The sequence below is a fragment of the Oratosquilla oratoria genome, chromosome 4, assembly GCF_046742065.1.
Source record: "Oratosquilla oratoria isolate Oo_2021 chromosome 4, ASM4674206v1, whole genome shotgun sequence".
Lineage (NCBI taxonomy): Eukaryota > Metazoa > Arthropoda > Malacostraca > Stomatopoda > Squillidae > Oratosquilla > Oratosquilla oratoria.
The window spans coordinates 21042724-21067751 of NC_134780.1; the positions used below are offsets into that span (position 1 = coordinate 21042724).

Consider the following 25028-nt stretch of genomic DNA (forward strand, 5'->3'; position numbering starts at 1 on the left):
TGCTCGTCGGGGTGGGAGGACAAGCCCCCTGGTACACAAAAATATGTGCTCAGCAGAGCTAAAGAATAAAATATTATGGGGGTCACACAGTTCCTTGGCGACTGGTGACAGCCACGTAGTAGGACACTGTGTGCGCAGTGGGTACGGGGTCTACACTACTCTAAACTACGATAGATTTTGCTAGATTTCGCCGGGCCGGACGACAGAGGAGTCTCACGAGCCAACAAGGACTCGTGCGGATCCCGGAGAGCTACGAAGAGACGAAAATGACAATAAGTAAAAGAGCTGGGAAATGCCCAGAAGTGGGTGGCAGTGTTAACTGCCAAAGAGAAAGCTATCCAACGTAAAGTTGGATTAAGAGAACTAGTCAACTCTAGAGAGTAGCCCTAGCGAGTGTGACTGTGCTCGTGCATCGGGGGCTAAACACACCTCTCCCACTAAGGCCAAGAAAGGAAGAAACCGAAGCAAATAAATAAAACAACTTGAAATAAAAGAAAAAATTATAAATAAATAAAAATAAAAATAATCCAGTGGAATTGCCGAGGTGTTAGAAGTAAATTAAATTACCTAGTTATTTTCAACTCCCTAATCAATCCCTCAGTAGTATGTCTACAGGAAACGTTCCTAAAGCCCAGTGTTGAATTCCAACTCAAAAACTTTTCCATCTATAAGAAGGACAGGTTAGCGCCTGGAGGGGGGTCGCAGTTGCAGTCAGCGACTGCCTTCCCCAAGTGGAATTACCACTAACCACAACCTTGGAAGCAGTCGCCATCAAAACCAAACTGCACAACAAACTTACAACCATCTGCTCCATATACTTACCTCCCGACCAACTATTCCCACCAGAGATAAACAACTTAATAAAACAACTGCCCCACCATAAACTCATAGTAGGAGACTTCAACTCTCACCATCACACGTGGGGTAGCGACAGAATATCTGTTCGAGGGGAGCAGATGGAAGAAGTCCTCAACACCAACAACCTGGTCCTCCTAAACATTGGCAGTCCCACTCGTGTAGACGATACTAGGGGTTCCTTTACATGCACTGATTTATCCATATCATCCCTGCGTTGTCTGACATCATACAATGGAATACGCATGACGACACCATGCTCAGCGATCATTTCCCTATAATCCTAAAAATAGGGGGTGACCACGCTACGGCTGCTCCAGCCTACGGAGACAACCCACTCCCTCCCTGTCCCAAATTCAACATGACAAAAGCCAACTGGAAAATGTATCGCAGAACTACCAACGTCAACATCACAGGGAATAATATGGATGACAAAATATTAAATTTAACAATATCAATCTTGAATTCAGCGCATAAGCACATACCAAAAACCTCGGTATTTCACAAGCATAGAGTTCCTTGGTGGACATCAGACTGCAGAAAAGCACTTTGTAAGCGGAATAGGGCTTACCGTACTTTTAGAAATAACCCGATTTCACCCAACTTAATTACTTTTAAAAAAGCGTAAGCAGAGGCCCGTAAAACCATCAAACAGGCCAAGTCCTGGCATGACTACATCTCAACAATAAACAAGAACACCTCTCTAACACAGAATCTGGTCAGCCGTCCGAAGAATTGACGGCAAATATACACCAAACATAAAGACCTTGACCCTAGGAAGTTTGTAGATACGCCCACCGATATCGCAAACACGATAGCAGACACATTTACACAAACAAGCAACACGAATAACTATTCTCCAACCTTCTTACAACATAAACAAAGACGGGAAGCAGAACCACTGATCTTCCATACACAGACACACCACGATTACAACACTCCCTTCCAACTACACGAGCTTGAACAAGCCTTAAGCTCGTGCATACCCACGTCATACTTAATCTCAAAAAGGGGAAGAATCCAAAGAGTCCTTCCTCTTATCGCCCTATAGCGCTTACCAACTGCTTATGCAAAGTATTAGAACGTATGGCCAATAATAGATTAAAATTCACTCTCGAATCACAAAATTTAATAGTTCCTGCCCAATGTGGTTTCAGGAAAAATAGTAGTAGTCTCGACCATTTGGTCAACTTAGAACACGACATCCTCTCAAGTTTCGAGAGGAAAGACTACCTAGTAGGTTGTTTGTTTAGATTTACAAAGAGCCTACGACATGGCATGACAACGTGGTATCCTCGAAAAACTCTATGCGCTTGGCCTTAGAGGGAATCTCCGTTTTTATTCAAAATTTCTTAAAAGAACGAACATTTTCAGTTAAAAATCACGGTCACTTTTCATCAGTACGCACACAAGAAAATGGCGTGCCACAGGGAAGTGTGTTAAGCCCCACAATTTTCATGTTACTTATAAACGATATTCTACCTGCTCCACCTCGGAACCTTAAATACTCATTATACGCTGACGACGTCGGAATCTGGCATTCCTCATCGAACGCTAGTTTTTCCGGCTCTCGCGTGCAACTTGCCCTGGACTCGCTCCAGGAATGGTCTGACAAATGGGGATTTAAGTTTTCGGAAGTAAAGTCAACAGTGGTTGTATTTTCACGCAGAGCCCAGGCAGAAATAAATCTGCAATTACATGGAAATCCCATTCCAGTACAAAACTCAACCTTTTTCCTTGGCCTGAAACTGGACTCCAGGCTAAACTGGAAGGCCCATGTAAAATATCTAGTTGATGCGTGCAACAAGAGAATTAATTTGCTACGGAAACTAACGGGCACAAATTGGGGAGCAGATAGGAAATCCTTGCTAATGATTTATGAGTCCCTAATTAGGTCTAAATTAGACTATGGGTGTCAGATTTATGGTTCGGCAACACCAACCACGTTACAACCCCTGAACATCATTCAAAACAAAGGCCTACGAATTGCACTTGGAGCATTACGCTACACAAGAATCGAGAGGTTGGAAGTTGAAGCAAATGTCCCCCCACCCCCTCCACTACAGGCGCGAACTACTAACACTCCGATACGCCGCCAGAGTACTTCGTAACCCTCGACATCCCTGCAAGCAGGCGATGTCCCAACACGAGCACTTTACCAACTCCAGCCTAAATCACTTTTCCATCAGGATCCGATCCTTGTGCGAGCAGTAGTCAGTGCCACTGTGGTCAATAGAAAACTCGAAGATAACCTACAAATCACTGTGGGAAAAGATCACGCTGAAGGTCAATACCAACGAAGACCTCCAGAAGAAATCGTCTTCCATAGAAGAGCTTCGTCAGAAGACACTAGAAGCCATCAACGGTACACTGGCCACAGGGCACTGTACAGTACACGGATGGCTCCAAGTGTGGCCATAAAACGGGAACAGGGTTATACAGCACCACAACCCGGATGATGGTCCGATTGCATACGAGCATTTATATCGCCGAACTCTTTGGTATATACAAAGCGATAGAAAATGCTCAATCTGACACACACACTAACTTTGTCATATTCTTAGACTCCTTTAGTGCATTGCAGTCAATTAAGTCAGGTAACCATATGGGGAATTTTCTCCTGGGCAAAATCATTAGCACACTGTCGACGACCAATAAGTCCATTACTCTCTCTTGGGTTCCCAGCACGAGAAAGCGGACACTGGCCAAATCTGCCTTAGAAAAAGACTCTATAACAAACATACCCCTGGACACAGGAACTTTTAACTCTATCGTAAGAAAACAATTACACGACCACTGGCAACAGCAGTGGGACAATCTTCACATCACACACAAACAAAAGGAGCACATAATAGACTGTTCGACATCATACCGAAACAATAGACGAGAGGAAATCGTCAAAGCAAGGCTGAGGATGAACTCAACCTACTTCACCCACCTACATCCATATATAAATGGCGTATTTCCTCCACAATGCAACACCTGCAAGACTATACTATCCATAAGACGTATACTCATACACTGCACAAAATATAACACACAACCCCAAGCGCTTATACAACATTGCAAACACAACAAAATTCAGTTAAACAATACAAATCTTTTGATCAATGACCGTTCACTTATTGACAAAGTAGTATTTTATTTGCGCACAACAGGACTATTGTGGAAATTGTAATGGTAGATTAAAAAGGATCGCAGGTTCACACCAGGCTTAATGACCCCATTATGGGCCAATAGCTTAAAAAAAAAAAAAAAAAAAAAAAAAAAAAATATATATATATATATATATATATATATATATATATATATATATATATATATATATATATATTAAACAAGAATGACAAACGATGAAGAGTGGTTAAATGGAGTAAAATTAGAAAAGATGAATTGAACATGTCTTGGTATGTATACATCATTTAGTAATACCAAAAGCCAAATATCACATGTTAAAAACATATGTATGTCTAGACTCAAACCTTTTAAAATTCTAGCTAACAAAGGTATACCTGTAGTGTATGATCAGTCTATCATTGACTATTCTGCCCCTATATTAGTGTCTTATCCTGCATCTTGTATCAAATCATTAGAGCTTGAGGGCATGAGAATAATACTAGGATGTCTAAGAACTACGAGAATAGAAATAATGAAAATGGAACTGAATCTACCAATTGTTTATGATAGAATCAGAGAGTTAAACAAGCACTGCTGTTATAAGATCAATCAGACGTGGAGATGATCATCTTAACAAAATTGTAGACAAGATAAATAATGGTGAAAAAATCGTACTCCAATGAACGCTTATGCCAAAAACATATGTAGAATGATATAGAATGATGATGTAACAGACTATTGTGTGCCCGATTTGACAAAATATCGAGCTCGTCTGCCCTTGGAACAATGAACCTCTTGTTATTGAAATAGAACAGTTAGAGTACAAGAAAGGTGAACACGATAGCTCACAATTACGTCATATATTCCTTTGTAAAATTTCAGTGTAACCAAGATGTAATGTAATAAATATTTCGTGTCATGGGTCTGTTGTCGGTGAAAAAGCTGGATGTGGTATTGTGATAAGGAATTGTATGGTTCGTAGTAATAGTTGAGGCTAGGGAGCTATGGCACATAGGTTGTCTCTTCTCATAAAAACTTTCATGTAGTTGTCATAGTTGTTTTTGAATGCATTTACACTTGAACTGGCAACTACACTTTCAGGAAGGCTATTCCACTGGTTTATCACTCTGGCGTTGAAAAAGTTGTTCCTTTTCGTTGTTCGGTGCTGTGGTTTTATAAGCTTCATGTGATGTCCTCTTGTTTGAACCTGAGTATTAGTTGTAGTTGCTGCCACCTTGAAAAACTGGTCTGCGTCTATGTTTTCATAATGGTTAAGTATTTTGTATACTTCAATCATGTCACCCCTGCTTCTTCTCTCCTCCAGTGTAGTAAGACCCAGCCTCTCTAGTCTCACTTCATAGCTTAGGTCACTCAGTTCGGGGACAAGTTTGGTTGCTCGACGTTGTATTTTTTCAAGCCTCTCAATGTCCCCTCGGCCCTGAGGAGACCAGGCCTGAACTGCATATTCCATCAGTGGTCGTACCAGACCCAGGTATAAGGATTTAAACATTTCAATGTTCATATAGGTAAATGTGCTTCTTATTCTCCCCAGCATCTGGTTGGCCTTAGCAGCAACTTTAGATACATGAGTGCCTGGTTTTAGGTCAATGAATCATCAAAGAGAAAAGAACTGTAACATAGAAAATAAATACATGATTGAGCTAATATATTAATAAATAAAGAAAAAATAAATAAGTGTGTTGATTAATCAAAATAAGGATAAAATATTCACTAAATATGTGAAACCAAAGCCATACGAGAAGAATCAAACGATTAGCGCCCAGCTGATTTTGAAAGTTGTGGAGTTAGGACTGTATACAAAGCTTGAACGTGAGTTGTAGTTATTGAAATTCAAATTTAGGTAACTCACAGATATTATCTTGGTGGGAGGGTGGGAAATAAACATTAGAATTGAAAAAATTATATTCATTGATACAACCCTACAAGGTTGGGCATTTCTCAATATCCTATTTTGAACATAGAATATAGGCTTATTATAGCGGTAAAGTCTAAAGATGAATAAATCGAATGCAATATAACATAAACATTGCATGTAAAAGAAACATTGACATGTCAGACCATTTATCTGAATATAATAATTCTTTGTGTAGCAGTAGGAAAAAAGTATATTATTAATGTAGAAAATAATAAGGAATTAAAGTTAAAATCAATGAATAATTAACAAACGAGTTGACTAAGAGAGTGACTACAAATAACTCATCTGGTTGGCCACCCTGTCCTAGGCTAGCATGCTGCTCGGGGGAGATAAGCTTTGGGTACACAGGGATAGCCCACATCTTGCTGGCACGCCAGCCCTTGTTCAATATACATCAGAATAGAAAAGTACAGGGTAAAGGGCTGAGTTGTGTGCCATGTGCACAGAAAGTAGACAGCTAGGAAGAAATATCTGAATAATGATTAATCAACCTATTCAAAGAGTGTTTGGCCCAACTGTGTGTGAAGGTGTTTTTTGAAAGATGTAATTGAGTCACAGCTAACAGCATCATCAGACAGGGAGTTCCAGAGGTCAATACATCTGACACTAAAAGATCTGCGTCTGCACTCTAGAGATGTATGGGGTTTGGCTAGCTTAAATCTGTGACCCCTGGTGTGTGTCGTTGGAGATAAGGAAAAAAGATCTTGGGGTGAAATAGAAGACTGCTTGTGAAAATTTTTCCAACATTTTATGAGATCTGCCCTGATTAGTCTGCCACGGACTGAATAAAGATCTAAAGTTAGCAGACGGTCTGCATAGCTAAGCTCTACCATTCCAATTATTTGTTTAGTCCACCTGTGTTGCGTAGATTCCAGGAGTGTAAGCTCACCTAGGTATCCAGTGTTCCATACAGTGGATCCAAACTCCAACAGTGGTCTGATGTGGGATTTAAACAGGGTGATCATGAAGTCCTTGTCACGACAGAGTGTTGATTTTAGTAAATTATTTGCCAGACCTGCTGCCTTCTTTACAGTTTTTGAAATATAAGTATGAAATTTCAAGTTACAATCAACTGTGATACCCAAGTCTTTATGTGCAGTCTCAATAAAGAGAGCAGTGGTGTCCATTATATAATGATGCTGGGGACCTGGGTTGATGTCTGTTGAGCCTCTTTGGCAACGTAGTACAGCACACTTGTCCAGGTTGAAGCGCAGGCCCCAGGAGTCAGCAACTCTGTATACTGTATGTCCCTCTGGCATATTCCTATGTCTTTGGCTGAAGGGGAACTGGAGTCTCTTCGTAGCTTAAGGTAGATCTTCATATCATCCGTGAAGACTTTTGCATTTTGAATGGATATATGTTGGCAGGGAGTTAATGTACACTAGGAACAAGAGGGGGCCCAAGACTGAGCCCTAGGGGACCTCCACTGAGGACATTTCTGGAGGAGCTGGTAAACCCTGAAACTGAGACTTGCATTGTGTGACCAAGTAAAAAATCTATGATCCATGACAGCAATGGGCTGTGTACTCTCAATAGTCTCAGTTTGTCTATGAGTATAGAGTGGTTGACTACGTCAAAGGCTTTACTAAAATCGAAGAGCACAACATCGACTATGTATCCAGCATCCAGCCATGCAGTGGCATCATTATATACAAGTAGTAGTTGGTCATTGACTGTTCTGCCTTGACAGAATCCGTATTGGTCATTTGAAAGAATATCATTAGAGTCCAGAAAATTGTACAGTGCTTCAGAAATGAATGGTTCCAGTGTTTTGCAGCAGACAGATGTGAGGCTGATAGGTCTGTAGTTAAGTGGAGTATAGCAGGAGCCCTTCTTGAAAATTGGTATGATGGTGGAATTTTTCCAGTCCATTGGTAGTTTTCCCATGTTGACAGACTTTTTAAATAGTAGGAGCAATGGAAGAGCGATAGCGGGACAGGATCTGAGAAGAGTGGGATGTATACCATCTGGTCCCATGCTGGAGTCTTGAGTTGAGTGCCTTGAGCCTATTCTGGAACTACCATCCTCGAAGGAAATCTACCACAAAGTTAAAGTAGAGGAAAACAGATGATTTAATCCATAGTGGAATGCAGAAGTTAAACTCAGACACTGGTAATGGAAGGTAAAGTGATGTAAATGGCAAGCTTTCTATCCAGTTCTAAGACAGTTATTCTGTGTCTTATTTTCATTTGTATACAGCCGATGTAAACAAATACTAGTTTGTAAAGATTTAATTTCTAAATTTTGCATATATCGACTAGTAGAACAATGTTGTCATGGAATGATCACAGGCATGCAGATTCTTGGAAGCAGTGGTAAACTGTTTTTGGACTCAGCACATAGGATAGGAGATTGAACACATAATATGATATGAGGAACACTGACAACCCGTCAAGACTGGAGCTTATAACTTATGACTTATCTTTACAAAGAAAGATGCAGTGATTCAGGACTTATATTACCTGGCACCAGTGGGGTTAATTAAACATTTTGCATTAATTTTTAACTGTAAGATTGATCAATTATCACAAAGCAGGCACAAATAAAATAAATGAACTTTTCAGAGAAGTGTGCTGGGAAGAATTGTTTGAAGTACAACCAACAGAAAGGTATATGGAAAATATTCTTAGAACAGTATAATAGAGTAGTAAATCTTTGTGTTCCCACTAAAATAGCAGCTACTAGAAAGACATAGTCTATCTAGATGAATTCAAGAAGTCAGATGATGATCCTTTAAAAAGATGTAGAGCAATGGGCAAGTTATAGGGTTGCTAACTAAAAGCACATAAATCACTACAAATGAACATGTATTATATCAAAGTGTGCCAAAGCATCACAATAACAAATGTGTGTGTACAGTAAGGAGGCAGAGTAACAAAGCCTTGAGTTGGTGTGGGAAACATACATGATTTGCTTGATTCTCCTTACAAAAGGCACACAGAATTGTAATTAAATAATACAATGACATTAATAAAGTTAATATACAACAAAATCTATGATAATTATGTAATGGGAAAACACAAACACAAACAATTTGCAAGTATACAACAATAATTGTACAATGTTACATTGCAGCACATAAGTATATAATATACATAATGATATGATGCCATCACAGGCATGATATAGAGGAAAATAAACACCACTGTAGAGACTGCTGGATTTACTGGAGAATTATAAACATTTCAGGTCATATGTCAGCTCCAAGACATGTATTAACCCTCACAGTATGAGTCAAATTCTCGCGGGCAGGATCAACTGCCTGATGTATGATGATTTGATGATGCATCACAATACTTGCTTTATAAAATATAAAGTTACAGTTGTATTGCTCATTCTCTTTCACTCTGAATATTAGTAACCACAGAAAATATGATCAAGCCAGGGGGTCACTCAGCTACAACTACAAAATAAATATAATCAAGATGCCACTGTCAGCATCCTCATATACCCACTCATGCCTCATGGTGCCTATGTAGGCATCATCATATGGAAAGGGTTAAGAAGATCGCTAGGCAAATTAAAAGGGAGGGGAACCTGACAGAAGATGATCCAGAAACAGTAGAAGTTATGAATTCAGCTTTCAATAGTGTTCATCATAGAAGAGGACAGGGAAGAAATGCCTGCAGCAGAAGGGGATATACCTTGTCATATATTTAGGTGACCTCACCATGGCCAGTCTGGGGACCCACTGCTTCCATACCTCTGCTCACACTTCAGGTATTGAAGCTGATCAATGATGGAGTTTGATGCAGCTCCCCGTGAAGTCAGGCTGTGTGGTATGGGAGGCTCATCGGGTAATGATGTCTGGTCCAGCTTCCTCTTGAAAGCCTTGGTGCTGACTCCTTTTAGGTCTCTTATGTCTCTGGGTAGTCAATTGAAGAGACATGGTCCAGCACCAGAAAAGCTCTCTGCCTGGGTTGAACTGGCCAGTCCTTTCCAAGAAATTTACTATGGACTTCTGAACCACCCTCTCAAACACCTTGATGATGTGGGAGGTGAGGCAAACAGGCCTGTAATTGGAGACCATACCCCTTGAACCTCCTTTGAAAATGGGGGTAATTAGGCCTTCTTTAAGTGCTGATGGTATGGCACCTTCCTCTAGTGATTTTCTCCATATTATACTGATCGGAGTAGCTATCACCTTTTTACATTTCTTTAAGAACACTGCAGGTAAGTTGTCTGGGCCTGCTGCTGAGTTTGGTTTGAGTTCATTGATGGCCTCTATAATGTCCTCAGATGTAAATTCTATGTCATTTAAAAAAAATTTGTTCATCCCATCCATTTCAAAGAAATCTGTTGGGTTACCACTTCTTCAGGTACACTAAACACACTTTTGTACTGTTTTTCCAGCATATCTGCAATCATGGTTGGGTCATTCACTAGTTCACCATTGTCCTTTTCAAGTGGATCAATTTTAAGCCATGTCTTCAATTTCTTTTGTGTGTATGCATGAAAGTATTTGGGATTTACTTTAATCGCTCCAATTGTTTTATTTTCTTCATGTATCCTCTGTTTTTCGTTTATTTACCTAGTTGTATTTTTTATGGGACGAGAGCTATGCTCATAATGACCCATTTTCGTATCTCTCCACATCCAGTTTATTCTTAAAATCGTTTATAGTTTTGGCATTCACTGTTTCTCCATTCAGTTTGTTTCAGACATCAATCACTCTGTGTGGGTAGCTATTTTTTTTTCAGGTCTCTTCTGTAACTGTCTTTCTTAGTTTCTTTTCATGTCCTCTTGTTCCTCTTCTGTCCCACTTTAATAAGTCGTCTCTATTGAGAATTTCCATCCCTTTCATAATTCTGAAAATGGTCAACAAATTGCCTTTTTCTCTTTTATGTTCCAGTGTTGACAGATGTAATTTCTCCAATCTTTGTTCGTATGTCAGATTTGACAGTGTAGGTGCCATTTTTGTCGCTACTCTTTGGATTCTTTCTAATTTTCCTATGTTCCTCTTTGTGCTAGGTGCCCATAGAGTTGCAGCATACTCTAATGTAATAACTATTTTTTTTACCATCTCCTCATCTATGTAGTCAAAGGCCACTTTCATTGATCTCAATAAGTTATAAGTCTCTCCGAATAATTTATTGACATGTTTATCAGGTGTCAAGTCGCTTGAGATATTTACTCCTAGGTCCCTTTCTGAATTGACTTTTTTGACTTCGTTGTTTCCAATTTTATACTGTCCTGATACTCTACTTTTACTTTTTCCAAATTCCATTATGCTACATTTTTTAATGTTCAAGTTCATCTCCCACCTCTGACTCCATTCCCATATTTTGTCTAGGTCATCTTGCAGAGTGGAGTGAAGGTGGAGGTAGAATGTAGATTGAGAGAAGCGAGTAAATGCCTTGGTGGATTGAAGAGTGTAATGAGGAATAGACATTTGGGAATGGATGCTAAGAGGAGACTGTATGAAGGAGTGATTGTGCCAACAGCACTGTATGGGGCAGAAACATGGAACATAAGAGAGGAAGAGAGAAGGAGTTTGAATGTGTTTGAGATGAGGTGTCTGAGAAGTATGATAGGAGTTACTAGGCTAGATAGAGTGAGAAATGAGGAGGTGAGGAGAAGAACGGGGATGGAAAGGGAGTTGGGAGATAGGGTCGATGAAAGAGTATTAGGATGGTTTGGACACATGGAAAGAATGAGTGAAGAAAGACTAGTAAAAGAGGTATGGAAGGCAGATGTGGAGGGAGTGAACATGAGGGTACGTCCTAGGATGAGGTGGATGGATGGGGTGAAGGGGGCTTTGGGGAAGAGGGGAATATCTGTTGAGGAAGGACGGGAGAGGACAGAAGACAGGGGTGAATGGAGAATGGTTGTATATGGATGATGTTGTAATGCATGAGTTGGAATGGGCGGGGGGATGGGGGATAAGGTAGTATGTGTGAGCAAAATTTGACGCAGCCCAAAGGGATTTCTCCCCGTCTTCTCCTTTTATGCAATGGGGGGACGGAGAGGGGGGGTCGCCGATTTAATGAAGTGGCCTTGCTGTGGATGTGCTGTGTCTTGTGACACTGCTTCTGACCCAGGGCAGTGGACAAGGTGCTGGGATGACCCGTCATCCAGGAGGTGCTAAGATGAGAGGGAGGGTGGAGGGGTGTGGAGTGTATTCAGGGTGGGAATGATTTTATGCCTTTTCCTTTTTGGCTACCTCCCTTGTAAGGGGGAAAAAGCCTTGGTATATGTATGTATCTTGCAGAGACCCCGAATTTGTGAAGCGGCCTTGCTGTGGATGTGCTGTGTCTTGCGACACTGCTCCTGACCCAGGGCAGTGGACAGGATGCAGGGATGACCCGTTATCCAGGAGGTGCCAAGATGAGAGGGAGGGAGGAGGGTGGAGGGGAGTGGAATGTATAGGAGATGGAATGGGTGGGAGTAGTTTCTATGCCTTTTTCTTTTTGGCTACGCCCCGTGTAGGGGGGGAAAGCCTTTGGTATATGTATGTATGTATCTTGCAGCGATCTGAAATCTTCTTCTGTTCTTACTCTCTTGAGTAATTGGGCATCGTTAGCAAAGAAGTTCATGTAACAATTTACTTCCTCATCCATATCATTTATATATATGGCAAACATTAATGGAGCCAATACAGAGCCCTGTGAGATGCCACTTTTCACATCTTCCCAGTTCGAATTTTTGTCTCTAAGTACCACTCTCATTTTTCTCCCACTTAAGAAATCCTTCATCCATTCCAGCAGTTTACCTTGTATGAAGGTAATTCCTCCTATTATTTCAATTTTTTCTTATTAATTTTTTATGTGGTACTTTGTTGAATGCCTTCTGCAAATCCAAGAAGGCACAATCTGCCCAGCCATCTCTTGTATTATCTCAATTAATCTCGAGTAAAAGCAGATTAGGTTTGTGGTGCACAATCTGCCACTTCTGAAGCCAAATTATTTGGGGTTTATTATTTTATTTTCTTCCAAGTGTTTGGTCCATTTGTTTCTGATGACCTTTTCACATATTTTTGCTACTGTGCTTGTAAGGGATACTGATCTGAAGTTTGTAGGATCCTCCCTATTTCCTCCTTGATATATTGGTACTATGTTTGCATCTTTCCAATCTTGTGACACCTTTCTCTCTTTGAGTGAGAAGTCAATTATCTTGTATAGTTTATCTGTCAGTTTGTCTATACACTCTTTCAGTATCCAATTTGCGATTCCATCTGGTCCATGCGATTTCCTGACATCTAGGTTTTTTTTATCTGGTCTCTTATTTCTTTTTGTGTTACCTTTATTTCTTTTATCATGAGTGATCTTTCTTGTTGTCCATCTTCCCAAGGTTGTGAGCTCTCAATTGTAAAAACAGACCTGAAATGTCTGATCATAACTTCTGCCATCTCTGTGTCATCTATATATTCTTTATCTCCTTCATGCAATTTCACTATTTCATGTTTATCCTTTAGTTTTTCATTTATATATCTGTAAAAGAGTTTAGGTTGATCCTTACATTTGTCTATAATATCTTTTTCATAATTTCTTTTTTCTTTCCTGCGTATATTCACATATTCATAAGTTTTATATATGTTTGCCATTTGGATGATTTTTTTAATCTTTTTTCCATCTTTTCCTCTTTTCCAGGCTTTGTCTCTCCTGTCTCTAGCCTCACTACACCTTTTGTTAAACCAACACTTTATGTAGATCTCTTTTTGTTTCTTTTTTGGTGCATATTTGTTAATTCCTTCCTTGTACTTTTCTTTGAATATGTTCCATTTGTCTTCCATCTTTGTTTCCTCTAGAGAATTTATCCCAGTTTGTGTTTTCCTGGTGGAAGGTAAATTAAGAGTGGAGAATAGGTGGAGAAAGAGGAAAAGGGCAGGAGTTAGGGAGATACTTTGAGTGAACTGCTTAAATGAGGAAAAAAAGGAGAATGAGTATAAGAAGAAGTTGAGAGAGGAGTGGGAGAGAGTAAAGGATAGAGTAGAACTAGGAGTGGAAGAGGAATGGGGATGGTTCAAGGAGGGAGTCATAAGGTGTGCAAAGATGGTGTATGGAACAAGGAGGGTGGGAGGAAATAGAAGTAAGGGCAGTGAGTGGTGGGATGAGGAAGCAAAGAAGGGTGTAGAAAAGAAGAAGCAGGCTTTCATAGATTGGCTACAAATTAGGACGAGGGAATCGTATGAGAGGTACAAAGTAAAGAGAAGGGAAGTTAAGCATAAGAAAAAAGGAAGCAAAGAGGAGAGCAGATGTGAAATGGGGAAAGAGTATGACAGAAGGTTTTGAAAGTAATAAAAAGATGTTTTGGAACGAAATTAAAAGAGGAAGAAGAGGCGAATCAAGTAGAGAAGAAAAGGCAAAAAGTGCAGATGGAGAGATGATAATGGAAGAGAAGGCAGTGAGAGGAAGGTGGGCAGAGTGTTTTAGGGAGTTGCTGAATATGAAGGAGGATAGGGAGGGAAAGTTAGTTGCAGTGGGAAGCGCTAAGAAAATGAGAGTGATGAGTGAGGAAAATGGAGGAGAAATAGGGAAGGATGAAGTGAAAGCAACTGTTAAGATGATGAGAGCAGGTAAGGCACCTGGTCTGGATGGATGCCATGCAGAATGTCTGAAGAAAGGAGGTACAGTTATGGTGGACTGGCTGGTGAGGTTATTTAATGTTTGTTTAAGAGAGGGTAGAGTGTCGGAGGACTGGAGGAGTGCCTGTATAGATCCGCTTTACAAAGGAAAGGGGGACAAGTGTGAGTGTAGTAGTTGCAGAGGGATCAGCTTGTTGAGTGTAGTTGGGAAGGCTTATGGGAGGGTCTTGATTGAGAGGATTAGGAGAGGAACAGAGGGAGTAATTGGTGAGGAACAGTGTGGGTTTAGGACAGGTAGGGGATGTATAGATCAGATTTTTTGTGGTAAGAAAGATATGTGAGAAAGCTATATGAAAAGGTAAGGATGTTTTTTTGGCTTTTATGGATCTGGAAAAGGCTTATGACAGGGTAGACAGGAAGGCACTGTGGGAGGTACTGCAGATATATGGGATAGGAGGATAGCTGTTAAGAGCAGTCGAGTTTTTACAAGAGTAGTAGAGCTTGCATTAGGATTAGAAATGGAGAGAGTGAATGGTTTGAGGCAAAGGTGGGACTTTGTCAGGGGGGTGTTATGTCGCAGTGGCTGTTCAATCTTTACATGGATGGGGTGGTGCGAGAGGTGAATGCAAGGGTAGTGGGTCAAGGGTTGGAGATGATTAAAGAAAATGGAGAAAAGTAGGAGGTGATCCAGCTGTTGTTTGCTGATGACACTGCGCTTGTAGCAGGATCAGAGGAGGGATTGAGGAAGTTAGTGACAGAGTTTGAGAAGATGTGTGAAAGAAGGAAGCTAAAGATAAATGTTGGCAAAAGTAAGGTGATGAGATGTACAAGGGGAGAGAGTGACAGTAGGCTGGAAGTGAGCATTAAGGGTGAGAAACTGGAGGAAGTGGATAATTTCAGATACTTGGGTGCGAATGTGACAGGAAAGGGAGGAGTAGGGGTGGAGGTAGAATGTAGATTAAGAGAAGCAAGTAAATGCCTTGGTGGATTAAAAAGTGTAATGAGAAATAGACATTTGGGAATGGATGCTAAGAGGAGGTTATACAAATTTTCTGCTTTTCATCTTTTTGTTTGCAATTTTGATCATAATTCTACATTGCCTTGGCCTTCAATAATCTTTGTCACATTTAGACCCTTTTTGTTCAATATCATGACACCTCCCTGCTTGTTTGTTCTATTTTTCCCCCAGTGGTTGTATAGACCATGTCCCACTATGCTTGTTGATAGAGGTCCTTTCAATTTTGGCCCCACTATTCCCATGACGTCAGGTTTTTCTTTTTCTAGTCATTTAGTTCATTGATTCCAGAGATCATGCCATTAATATTTGTGTATGCCACTTTTTGTTTCATATTTTCTTTTCTTTTTTGGTTTAAGTTTCCATTTTTTGATGTACCATTTTTTCAGTCTCAAGTCCAGCACTCTCCATAAAACTCATTTTTTTTCTCTGTCTCTGTTCTCTTCTCATTTCTATCATTTGCTTAAATTCTGAGAGCTTTATCTTTCTCTTTTTCCACATCACTCATTTCCTTTTGTATCTGTATATATTTGAATTTCTCGCTGTTTGCCAATTTAACCACTTTTGATAATACCTCCTCGGCTATCATTTTAGTTCTTAGTTTTATTTTCAGAGGTCTGTTGTTTTTCTTTTGAATATTTGCCTATCCTATGGATTTCATCTATTTCTTTATAGAAATTTTGTCCTTCATCCTCTATTTCTTTCAGAATCTACTTAGCTAGTTCCTTCTTCTCCTTTTCTCTCTGGTATCTATACATATCATGTTTTTCCTGGATACCATGGACCACAATGCACTTACCTTTGTTAACTGTATCTCTCACCCAATTTTCCTTTTCTTTAATTACCTTCATAACTGTTTCTTTTGTATTTTCATCCATCTGCTTTTGTAATATTTCTCTAAGAGATTTTTTTTTTTCCCTGTTTTTATTTCCATTGATTTTTTATTTCAATGAGGTCTGTTTCTTTGATTGACTCTTCCACCTTTCCAGTCACTACTTGTGATTGCTCTTTGACCTTTTTCAGTTCATCATTTTTATTTTTGTCCTCATTTTTCATTCTCTCTTTTTCTCTTGTAAGGATTTCAATTTCGCTCTTCAGGTCACTTAATTCTTTAATCATTTGCTCATTACTCTTACGCAAAGTAATCAATTCTCTATGTACAGCTTGGTAATCCAGTTTTAAATCTATAATTTCTTCCATTAAGTCATTTACTTCACAATTTTTTAATGCATTACTATATCTAGTTTCTCTATGTCTAAGCTTTTACCTATTTCACCTGGGTTTCTTTGAAACCCTGAAAAAAGTTACTTTCCCACCTTTGTTTTTTCTCGGAGTGTCTATCAAACAACGGCATTTGGGGATGACACCTCTGGGACATTCCACTATACTTACGTCCAGTCCTTGCTTCGTAGGTTCATTTGTTATTCTTTCCTCTTTATCTTTCTCCATTTTGTCAAAAAACTATACTTATTTTAAGAACTGGAAAGGCTTTTACCGGTCATACGAGTACCATAGCCTACCCATCCTACTCTTTAAGTTTGTAATCCAGTTCTTTGATCTTTGCTTCAATATTTTGATTGTTATTTTCTGGATTTGATTTGTGCATGAGTCTTTTAGTCAACTTACTACAAAAGGAAAAAATAAATTATGTAAATATAAGTGAGGAAAAAGTGCAGGCCAAGCTAAAGGCTCTAGAAATTTATAAAGCACCAGGGTTGGACAGTGTGTCCCCAGTAATACTGCATCCTTGTGCAGGAGTACTTGGCTTTCCTTTGATAGTATTCAGATTATCACTAGAGACAGGTGAAGTCCCAAAGGATTGGAGGAATGTAAATATCACCCCAGTCCGCTCGTGACCTCAGCTCAGTCCGCTCGTGACCTCAGCTCAGTCCGCTCGTGACCTCAGCTTGGAGTCCGCTCGTGACTTCAGCTTGGAGTCCGCTCGTGACTTCAGCTTGGAGTCCGCTCGTGACCTTAGCTTGGAGTCCGCTCGTGACCTCAGCTCAGTCCGCTCGTGACCTCAGCTCAGTCCGCTCGTGACCTCAGCTCAGTCCGCTCGTGACCTCAGCTCAGTCCACTCGTGACCTCAGCTAGAGACCTCGTTTTTCTGCACAGACACCAGCTAGCGAATACCTGTGAATTTTATATCTCCGAATAGTGTTAAGTGATTGTGTTGTGTTTTTGTAATTGTATACGTATAGCGCTATACAGTTACAGATATAATATAAAGTGCAGGGTTCTATTTAATTTCAAAACAGTTTTCTGTTACCGTACTCCAAAGGTAGGAGAAATAGTATAAGGTAAGCAGAGTAAGCTTCGCGTATTTAGTTTATTAGAGACCGCTTTGATTTTTTGTTGTTGTTGATTTGTATTTTCTCTTTGCCGTTTTTATTGCTAAAGGGGGAGCGAAATGGCTTGTGAAGGTTGCGTGAACCTAGAGGTCCGTCTCAGGATGTGTGAGGAGGAAATTCGGCTTCTCAGGAGTGCGCTCCGTGAGAAGAGTGAACCCTCCCCACAACCCAAAGAGCGTTCCACTTCTTCACCTACTGTCACTGCCATGAGCGAGTGGCGCTCCGTGGGGTCCCGTTTGTCGAGCCCGCGTTCGGTAGACGTGTGCCCTGTGGAGCAACCGCTGGCTCTAGTCAATCGTTTTGCTCTACTGGAGGATGAAGTGGCTGAAAACCAGGAGTTCTTGGTGGTGGGGGACTCCATGGTTCGAGGCTATGATGACATCCTGCAGCGAAAGACTAAGCGACGTTGCAAGCTTGTATGTCAACCGGGCCGTGGGATCGTTGATTGTACCCGGTCCATCAGGGAGCAAGGACGGAAGAACACGGTTACGATTGTTCATACGGGAAGTAACGATGTAGGTAGGGTGAGATCAGAGGAGCTTGTTCGGAATTACAAGGTCCTCCTTCAGGAGATGAAGGAACGTGGGAGCCGTCACGTAGTCTGTGGGATCCTCCCGAGGATATACGCAGGTTCGTGTTGGAACAGTAGAGCCATAGGGATCAATGATAGGATATCGCAGTTGTGCACACAATTGGGACACCACTTTCTTGATCCTTGGTATCTCTTTTCTAGGCGCCATGACCTTTACGCTTCTGATGGGATCCACCTTACCCGCAGAGGCAAAGATGTTCTTACAAACCTCATTGTGGGAGTTTGTAATGAACTAGCTCCTTTTTTAGGGTAGAAGGCCAAAGGGAAGGGGAAATAGAATGTACTTGGGAAAACAGTGTAGAGTATAGCATTAATGTAGAACAATGTACCAGTATAGGACAAAATATAATTTTAGGATTTAATGTCGCTAGAGGACGAAATGTCACATTAGGATATAATGTCATAGGACAAAATGTTGCAATGGGATGTAATGACAGTGGAGGACAAAAGATCACGATGGGAAGTAATGATAGTGGAGAACAAAATATCACGATAGGATGTAATGATAATGGAGAAGAAAATATCACGGTAGGATATAATGTCATTGAAGGCCAAAATGTAATTTTAGGAAGGGATACCGGACAGAATGTCAATGAAGGCCAAAATATCATGATAGGATGTAATGTCGCTAGAGGACGATATGACACATTAGGATGTAATGTCATAGGACAAAATGTCACAATGGGATGTAATGACAGTGGAGGACAAAATATCACGATGGGAAATAATGATAGTGGAGAACAAAATATCACGATAGGATGTAATGATAATGGAGGAGAAAATATCACGGTAGGATATAATGTCATTGAAGGACAAAATATAATTTTAGGAAGAGATACCGGACAGAATGTCAATGAAGGCCAAAATATCAAGATAGGATGTAATGACAGTGGAAGACAAAAGATCACGATGGGATGTAATAATAGTGGAGGAAAAAATATCACGGTAGGATATAATGTCACTGGAGGACAAAATATAATTTTAGAAAGGGATGCCGGACATAATGTCACTGAACGATGGGAGGCCGGCGTGAATCACGGTGACGTAGGGGGACAAAATGTACAAAATAGATCGGATGACCGTAATCGACCAGATGTCCGTGATGGGGGAAATTTTAATTTTGATAGGAGAAATGTTAATGAGGCATTGAATGTCAATGAAGGACCAAATAATAATAATCTAGAGCAAGGCATAAATAAAAAACAAAATGATAATATAAGACATGATATTGAAACTCAAAATGTGTCAAAAAGAAATAATCACGAGTTTCTTAAAACTATGTACTTTAATGCTCGTAGTATTAGGAACAAATTTCAAGAAATACAGGCGTATGTCAAAAGCGAAAATCTCGATATGATAGGAATAACTGAGACATGGTTAAATGGTACAGAGTTCGAGGCTGAATTTAATATTGCGGGATTTAAACACTTTCATCAGGATAGAAACCACAAGAAAGGTGGGGGTGTTCTATTGTACGTTAAAAACAATGTTCATGCTTGTGTTTTAGAGAAAGTGAAACAGGATGCATATGACAGTTTGTGGGTTGAGTTAACCCTAACAAATGGACAAAAAATGAATATAGGTGTAATATATAGGCCAAAGACATTATCATTAGCAGACGACAAACTGTTATTTCAAGAACTGTCTAGTTTCTGCAACCGGGATTTATTGATAATGGGTGATTTCAATTTTACTGACATTGATTGGATGACCCTTGAACATGGCCATATAGGTAGTCGCTTGATTGATTTTCATGGTGACAATTACTTAATTCAGCATGTAAAAGAGCCCACAAGATATGGAAACTTGCTCGATTTATTGATCACTAGCCGCGAAAGCATGGTAACTGATGTAGAAGTCGGTGAATCTGTTGCAAATAGCGATCGCAATTTAGTCAGATTCAAACTCCTAAACAATTTTAGAATAGATACTTGTGCTTCTAAAATACCCGATTTCAGTAAAGCTCAGTTCATAGAACTACGTCAGGAGCTTCAGCTTACAGATTGGGAGGCAAAATTAAACGAAAGGCCTGTAGATCAGATGTGGGAAATATTTCAAAATACGCTCACTAAGATGATTCAAACTTACATTCCTTTTAAGGACAGACGTCCCCCAAATCAGGCTCGCCCAAAGTGGCTCGACAAAGAAACTGAAAAAAGTATTGCTAAAAAGAGACAGGCTTATAAGAAATATAAGTGCTCGGGTGCATCAAATGACTATGAAAGTTATGTATCAATACAGAGAGATTTAAAAAAGACAATAAGAAAAAGAAAACGACAATACGAAATGAACATCGCTGATAAATCCAAAGAGAATCCCAAAGAATTCTATAGTTGCATTAGAGATAAAAAGGTTGTTAGGAATCACATTGGTCCACTATTATCTGCTGACGGTCAACTTGAATATTCAAATGAAGGAATGTGTAATATCTTAAACAATTATTTTAGCTCGGTATTCGTAAACGAAACACCTCAAAGTGAATTCCAAACTGAAACCTGTGAAAAGTCTGGGGTAAACTTACTCACTACGGTAAATATAACAAAAGAAAAAATTAAAAGGTGTATAGACAAACTCAAAGTTAATAAAACACCAGGGCCTGACGGTTGGCATCCAAGAATCTTAAAGGAAATGAAAAATGAGATTGTTGTTCCATTAGAAATTATTTTCAAGAAATCCATCATATCCGGAGATGTCCCAAGAGAATGGAAGCTAGCTAACGTTACTCCCATATTCAAAAAAGGTGACAAAAAGAAACCAAATAACTATAGGCCTATAAGTTTGACTTCGATCGTAGGAAAAATAATGGAAACTATCATCAGAGATGATATCGAATATCATTTAGAAAGTAACCATTTGATAAATGATAGCCAGCATGGTTTCAGACGGAAACGTTCTTGCGTGACTAACTTACTCGAATTCTACAACACAGTTATCTCGAATTATGACAAAAGAAACAATATAGATTTAATATATCTAGACTTTGCAAAAGCTTTTGATACCGTCCCACACGAAAGACTACTTACTAAATTAGCTTTGCATGGAATAAGTGGTAGCCTATTAGGTTGGACTAGTAATTGGTTGAAAGGTCGAAAACAGAGAGTTGTTTTAAATGGAAAAACTTCTGGATGGAAAAGTGTTGCAAGTGGAGTTCCTCAGGGTTCCGTTCTTGGGCCACTTCTATTCATAGTATATATAAATGATATAGACCATGGACTAAAATCTACTGTTTCCAAATTTGCTGATGATACAAAACTGTGCGGAGTGGCAAATGATCACTCAAACCAATTAGATATTCAAGAAGATTTAGATCAATTACAGCAATGGTCTGAAAAGTGGCTAATGAAATTTAACACAAGTAAATGCAAGGTAATGCACATAGGTAAAAATAACAGTAAGTACGATTACAAGTTATTTGGAAATTCGTTAACAAAAGTGGATAGTGAAAAAGATCTCGGCGTAATTATCAGTAACGACCTCAAATCATCCAAGCAGTGTATTTCAGCCTCTGAGAAAGCAAATAAGATTCTGGGATTGATTGCGCGATCTTTTGATTTCAAAAGTCCATCACTCATTAACAAGCTATATAAATCGTTAGTTCGTCCACATTTGGAATATGCTGTTTCCGTATGGTCACCGAATCTCATTAAAGACATTGACAGACTGGAAAAAGTACAACGGCGAGCCACAAAACTGATTCCAAATATCAAAAATAAATCATACGAAAATCGACTTAAGCACATGAATCTGTTTTCCCTAAAAAAGCGTAGACTCAGAGGTGACTTGATACAGGTCTTTAAGATTTTAAAGGGAATTGACAACATCAAAAGTGACCAAATTTTCACATTGAATGAGAATCAGACAAGAAACAATGGTCTCAAACTGTCCGGAAATAGATTCAATTTGGAAGTAGGTAGAAACAACTTTGCCAACCGTGTAGTTAATGAATGGAATAAACTTCCTGTACAGGTAGTGCAATGTAGTTCAGTTCGAAGCTTTAAGAATCATTTAGATAAATACCTAAGTAAGATGCTGTAATTATAATTTATGTTATATTATTTGTTTTTGTTTTGTTATAATTTGTCTGTGATTTTCATTTATCATTAGTTATATGTCAATTTATAATCATTTACTATTTACCTTTTTGTTTGTTATTCAACTATACCTATGCATTTATTTATGTATTTTATTTGTTATTTTTACATTATTATAGTTTTAATTTATTATTATTATGTTTTTTTTTTTTTTTTTTTTTTTTTTTTTTTTTTTTTTTTTTTTTTTTTTTTTTTTTTTTTGCATCCGACCTACATATGGATCAAAAGGTCTCCTGTCGGCATGCTCCGCCTTTGTAATCCTTTGTGTATAAGAAAAGTAGCAAAACAAATCCATTAAAATATAGACCTGTCACTCACAAAATGTGGTGGTTAAGGTACTGGAAGCAGTTGTCAGAAGGTAAATTTTATATCAATTTGAGAAATAGAATGTATTAAATGATGCACAACATGGCATCCATAGAGGCAGGAGTTGTTTAACAAATGTATTATTATTATTATTTTTTCTTTAAGAGAACCCACAGAGCGCCACTCATAGGTGGCATGATTTTTAGGTGCTGAGTAGGGGAATTAAGGGTTAGGGACAGGATTTGGACTAGGGTAAGGGTCATGGGCAGGATCAGAATTAAGGACAGGACTGAAATTAGGATCAAGGAGAAGGAGGTTGTGATAGGTTATCCTATTTCTAAAAGTATAAAGAGTGGGATTATTAACTGCATAAGATGGAAGATGATTCTATTCTTGGAAAACAAGTACTTGAATATGTTGGTGCCTGTTTGGTATGTGTGGTATTTTAGGTTGTGACTACCTCTTGTTGTTCACATATTTGTTGGGTGTTAGTAAATTTTTTTGTTTATGTCAACTAAATATATTTATAATTTTATACATCATTTGTTGTATATGTATTTTTCTTCTTGTTTCAAGTGGTTCAAGTTTAATGTCTTGTTTTGACCTAGTATTTACCTAATTGTACCTAGTTGTATTTTACGGGACGAGAGCTATACTCGTAGTGATCCGTTTTTGTATATGCATCCAGTTCATTCTTAAAATCGTGTATAGTTTTGGCACTCACTGTTTCTTCATTTAATTTGTTCCAGACATCAATCACTCTATGTGGGAAGCTATTCTTTTTCAGGTCTCTTTTGTAACTGCCCTTCTTTAGCTTCTTTTCGTGTCCTCATGTTTCTCTTCTGTCCCATTTTGATAAGTCTTCTCTATCAAGAAGTTCCATCTCTTTCATAATTCTGTTAATGGTCAACAAATCACCTATTTCTCTTCTCTGTTCCAGTGTTGATAGATGTAATTTCTCCAATCTTTGTTTGTATGTCAAATTTGATAGTGTAGGTGCCATTTTTGTCGCTGTTCTTTGGAGTCTTTCTAATTTTCTTATGTTCTTCTTTGTGCTAGGTGCTCATAGTGTTGCAGTATACTCTAGTTTAGGTCTTATTAGTGTAACCACTATTTTCTTTACCATTTCTTCATCCATGTAGTTGAAGGCCATTTTCATTGATCTTAATAAGTTAAGTCTCTCCAAATAATTTATTGACATGTTTATCAGGTGTCAAGTCACTTGAGATGATCACTCCCAGGTCCCTCTCTGAATCAGCTTTTTTGACTTCCTTGTGTCCAATTTTATATTGACCCGATATTCTATTTTTGCTTTTTCCAAATTCCATTATTAATGTTGAAGTTCATCTCACATCTCTGACTCCATTCCCATAATTTGTCCAGGTCTTCTTGTAGCGATCTGTAATCTTCTATTCTTACTCTCTTGAGTAATTTAGCATTGTCAGCAAAGAAGTTCATGTAACAATTCACTCCCTCATCCATATCATTTATACATACATACATACATATACCAAGGCTTTTTCCCCCTTACAAGGGAGGTAGCCAAAAAGGGAAAGGCATAAAATCACTCCCACCCATTCCATCCCTGAACACTCTCCATACCCCTCCACCCTCCCTCTCATCTTAGCACCTCCTGGATGACGGGTCATCCCAGCATCTTGTCCACCGCCCTGGGTCAGAAGCAGTGTCACAAGACACAGCACATCCACAGCAAGGCTGCTTCATTAAATCGGCGACCCCCCCTCTCTGTCCCTCCATTGCATAAAAGGAGAAGACGGAGAGAAATCCCTTTGGGCTGCGTCAATTTTCGCTCACACACACCACCTCACCCTCCATCCCCCCACCCATTCCACCTCATGCATCACAACATCATCCATACACAACCATTCTCCATTCACCCCTGTCTTCTGTCCTCTCCCATCCTTCCTCAACAGACATTCCCCTCTTCCTCAAAGCCCCCTTCACCCCATCCATCCATCTCATCCTAGGACGTCCCCTCATGTTCACTCCCTCCACATCTGCCTTCCATACCTCTTTTAGTAGTCTTTCTTCACTCATTCTTTCCATGTGTCCAAACCATCCTAATACTCTTTCATCGACCCTATCTCCCAACTCCCTTTCTACCCATTCTCCTCCTCACCTCCTCATTTCTCACTCTATCTAGCCTAGTAACCCTTATCATACTTCTCAGACACCTCATCTCAAACACATTCAAACTCCTTCTCTCTTCCTCTCTTATAT

At 39.3% G+C, this 25028-nt stretch overlaps 1 protein-coding gene across 11 annotated transcripts in view; it reads left to right on the plus strand.

Moving 5' to 3' along the window:
* Positions 1–5731: 5731 nt before the first annotated feature.
* The window catches only part of LOC143024647 (alanyl-tRNA editing protein Aarsd1-B), a gene marked incomplete at its 3' end in the record, with an annotated part of 66196 nt that continues 46899 nt past the window's right edge, over positions 5732–25028 (plus strand). For 2 of the 11 annotated variants that reach the window (XM_076183572.1, XM_076183574.1), the window contains 2 exon segments: positions 6239–6322; positions 7817–8030. 11 annotated transcript variants of the gene reach the window in all.